The sequence below is a fragment of the Scomber japonicus genome, chromosome 8, assembly GCF_027409825.1.
Source record: "Scomber japonicus isolate fScoJap1 chromosome 8, fScoJap1.pri, whole genome shotgun sequence".
Lineage (NCBI taxonomy): Eukaryota > Metazoa > Chordata > Actinopteri > Scombriformes > Scombridae > Scomber > Scomber japonicus.
Window position 1 is genome coordinate 29,691,530 of NC_070585.1, and position 4,705 is coordinate 29,696,234.

The 4,705-nt window shown below is 37.8% G+C and overlaps 1 long non-coding RNA gene across 1 annotated transcript; it reads right to left on the minus strand.

Moving 5' to 3' along the window:
- Positions 1-843: 843 nt before the first annotated feature.
- LOC128363161 (uncharacterized) lies at positions 844-1,931 on the minus strand. Its single transcript, XR_008321653.1, has 3 exons — positions 1,881-1,931; positions 1,361-1,469; positions 844-1,139 (listed from the first exon to the last, which is right to left on the minus strand). It is a non-coding gene; the product is annotated as an uncharacterized LOC128363161 (long non-coding RNA).
- Positions 1,932-4,705: the final 2,774 nt, after the last annotated feature.

The window sequence follows — 4,705 nt, forward strand, 5'->3', positions numbered from 1 at the left end:
AAGTGTATTCAATTAGAGAACATATGTAAGTATGCTTATACTATAATTTTCACAAGGGTAAGTGGGAACATTTGGGATCAAAATGTGTCATGTGAAGAGTAGAGCAGGTGGACCAAAATGCAGGACAAAGCTGGAACTTGAGAATATAACTTTATTTGAGACTCAAGAACAGAATACAGAAGTGCAGGCAGGAAAAACCCTACAGAATAACTGATCCAATGAGACAGGACTGAAACACAGGAATAAAATACTAACTGAATTAACAGGATGTGTTATAGTTGGGGAGATGAGAGTGGAGACACAAAAAACCCAGTAAACACAATCCTCTCCAAAATTACTCAACTTACATCAGGATAAACATGAATATAACTTTAGTTACACAAGTGATTATCTGAAGTCCCACTCAGTCAAGTATTTTCTCTTTTTTTAAGTATATTTTTGTGACTTTTTGCCTTTAATGTACAGGTAAGTGGAGAGAGACAGGAAACTGGAGGCAGTATATTTTTTGGTCAGTCAAGTCTTTTCATACAGACAGAAAAGTCAGAGGGCATCTGGAGGACTAGTGGAGAGTGGCAACTAAGGGACTGGGGGAAATGGGAATGTAGCAGGAGAAAGCAACATGCAACTTGATTATAACAACATGCAGTTTGACAAAAAAATATCAGTATCTACTGAGTACTGACAGGAATGTGTTCAGATGGAAGCCATGGAACCTAGAAGACCAAGAAGTCCAACTCCAGAAACAGTCTTTGCCTTCTCCATCACCTGTACCAAAAGATAACACACAAAAACACAAAATATGAGTTTAGCTGCAAAAAGTGTAGTATACTGATACAGGCATTTTAAATTATCCATTTAAACCATCCATCTACATACCTGTAGAGACAGAGCTGTGCCATAACGGCACTCGGTGGCAAAGTGCTCACAGTTCCAAGTAGCAACATTGTACTGAGTCTTCCCCACACGTGAAAGGGCTTCTTTCACAATTTCTTTCTTTGGCCTGGGTTTCAACTTGCTGTTGTAGTTTGGATGTTTTTCATTATTTTTTTTCCACTTGTCTTGGTTGACCACATCTTGGAGTTTTATCTTTCTCACTTCACCTGGCACTACTGATACGACTTGCGAAATCCTAGAATTGCCTATTTATAGGGATAAAGAGGCACACAGTTTATACAAAGTATATGTGGTGAATGTTGTGACATGTTTTATGATGAGTTTTGTTCAAGTTCAACCAAATAAATAATCAAAGTCTGCACTCAGATCTGCAGAATAATTCATCTTAGCTGCTATATGTTGATCTTTACTGTTCAGTGTTTGCAGAGTAGCAGTAATGACACAGTAATGTAAAGAAATTACTCACCAAGAGCAACCAACTCAACAATGTATCTATCACCAATGTACACAGCCCAGTGCTGACAGTTATCACGGAAGATTTCTATCAGGTCACCAGGTTCTAGGTCCTCAACACCCTTGGATTTGGAGATCATGAAAAATCAATACATTCAGGCCCTAAATGTTGTAATGTTTTTTCTATTTATACGTGTTTTCTCAAGTCACAGTCTGACTATCTCACTTGGCCACTGTAATTTTTCTTCACACTTTCCTCATGAACTACTGTACTCACTAACTGTTTTTAAAAAGTGTTGATTAAAAGTACATCCATGACATTCATCATGTACTTACTAAATCTATGATGGCTCTGAGAGCTCAATGCAATGCCACTTAAAGCAAACACATGTAAAAAGACAAAATACAAGAAAATAAATCAGCATTTAGATGACACAATGTAAATTCAAACAACACATTACAGACAACACAACACAATATACAACAATGACAACAAGAATGATGTTCTCTTTTCCATGAAAATCAAGGATCACCTCAATTGCTCTCTCTTGGTGATATTGATGGAAGAGGGCTGCCTCTGCCATTTCACCTGATACTGCTCCTGCGCCTGATGGGAAAGGAGACCAGGTCATTAGGAATGCAGGAATCCACAACAAATCTAATAAAAAAACAAACATAACAACAAAGAGTAGTAACAAAGCAAGAAATAGAGTTGATGAACAGTATATGGAGCCAGTGTAAGTGGGCCAGGATGGGGGTAATATGTTCTCTGTTCAGTATTTGTCAAAAGCATGACTGTCACATTCTGAACCAGGAGAAGTAGAGCAATCACTGACTATAAAAAACAGAAAATACAGAGAAATCTAGACATAAAAACATGGACTATTTGCTCTGTGGTGTTCTTATGCAAGATTTCTAGTAAATGGTTTACAGGTGGTTTGATAAAGCATGGTGCACAGAGCCAATTCTTACTTGTTGGCATTTATTCTAAATCAGTAGTTCTACAATATATACAACAAATTTACATGAAAGGCGATAGTAAGTGTACATCTTTCATCAACACTGTACCACATCATGCACAAGTGAGACATTTAAACTCAACACTAGTGAAATATTTGACTTTTAGAGAAGAGTTTACCATTAATTAGAGCAGATGCCATAAAACCAATGTCCTTGTTACAGGAGGCACAAAGACGTCCAACAGTTCCAGTCAATTCTTCTTGACAATATGGACAGAACATTGCCTGTGGAAAAGGAACAATGTGAAAGCTGAGGGTGTCTAAAAACATATTAACATACAGCCCTAACATATGAATGCATGAAATGTATATCCAGCCAATTAGTTTCGACAAAATTGACAATACACTGGCTGTGGAAAAGGAAGGTTTTAACCTACACGCTTTTATTCTCACTGCAAAGGGAATCCTGAAATCCTGAGCAAAAGTCACAGGGATAGCGATACATTTTGAGACATTTTATTAAAATTAGGACAGTATTGAACTTTTGGATAACTGTTTTATCTTGAGACAAAAAATATATTCAATCAATTTTGTTTTGTTCTAGAGAAAATAGGGTGTAAAAATACAACTACAACCAAAATTCAAAGGCAAATCCCAGTGAGTGTATTTGTAGCCACAATTAATCTATGAAAGATGCTTACCGTTTTGACTGCTGCAGTGTGTGGGATACAGGAAAGAGCAAAATGCAAAGCAAAAAATCAGCACCTGAACGATAGTTATTTATATGGCAGGAAACCTCATGGCCAAGGGGAAGTTGACCTGGCAAATAAACCCATATATGTACATACTGTATTATCTGAGTCACATTCTAGGTAGTGTATAAAACAACTTGGCACAAGCAAAACCTGTTTCAGAACAGGAGAAACCACACCACCTTTAACAGTGGCACGTTGTATGTGACAGGAATGTAGATGTAGGAGTCTGTAGGACTTCAGTGACATGTAAAAGTAATGAAAAACTCAATTGTTGCTTTATCATTTTAATATAAAGTTGTGGAAGTCAGGCCGTTGCTTTTACCCATTTAAGTGTGTGGTAGAGACAAATGTTCTTTTATTGTTTAGAAGGCCACTGCCCGTACTTATTCTGGTTCAAATAAGGTAACTAACATGTGATATACATATACAGTACATGCATCTCATTTGTCATTGGCTGTAATCATATAAGCTGATATGTTTGACCAGTCACAGATCATTTCTTTGTTCCCTCAGAAACTACAATAGATTAGGTTTGTTCTTTACATTTTGAGATGAGCTGAAGGCACTCTGGAACTTGAGAATATGAATTTATTTGAGACTCAGGAACAGAATACAGAATTGCAGGCAGGAAAAAACCCAGTAAACACAACCCTCTTCAAAATTAACCAACTTACATCAGGATAAACAAGAATATAACTTCAGGTACACAAGTGATTATCTGAAGTCCCACTCAGTCAAGTCTTTTCATACAGACAGAGAAGTCAGAGGGCATCTGGAGGACTAGTGGAGAGTGGCAACTAAGGGACTGGGGGAAATGGGTATGTAGTAGGAGAAAGCAACATGCAACTTGATTATAACAACATGCAGTTTGACTAAAAAATATCAGTATCTACTGAGTACTGACAGAGGAATGTGTTCAGGAGGAGTAGGACACTGCTCTTGCTGTAGACACGGAACATAGAAGACCAAGAACTCCCACTTGAGCAACCTCTTCAGCCTTCTTCATCACCTGTGCTAAAAGATAACACACAAAAACACAAAATATGAGGTTAGCTACAAAAACTGTAGTATACTGACATTAACCCTAATACCTGTGTTTATAATTAGGCATTTTAAATTATCCATTTAAACCATCCATCTACATACCTGTAGAGACAGAGCTGTGCCATAACGGCACTCAGTGGCAAAGTGCTCACAGTTCCAAGTAGCAACATTGTACTTCACACCCTTGCCCACACGTGAAGGGGCTTCTTTCACAATTTCTTTCTGTTGCCTCGGTTTCAAATTGTTGTCGTAGTTTGGATGTTTTTTGTTATTTTTTTCCACTTGTCTTGGTTGACCACACCTTGGAGTTTTTCCTTTCTCACTTCACCTGGCACTCCTGATACGACTGATGAAATATATGGTGATCTTTACTCGGACTATTCAGTGTTTGCAGAGTAGCAGTAATGACACAGTAATGTAAAGAAATGACTCACCAAGAGCAACCAACTCAAAAATGTATCCATCACCACCGTACACAGCCCAGTGCTGTAATCCAGCATGGAAGATTTCTATCAGGTCACCAGGTTCTAGGTCCTCAACACCCTTGGATTTGGAGATCATGAAAAATCAATACATTCAGGCCCTAAATGTTGTAATGTT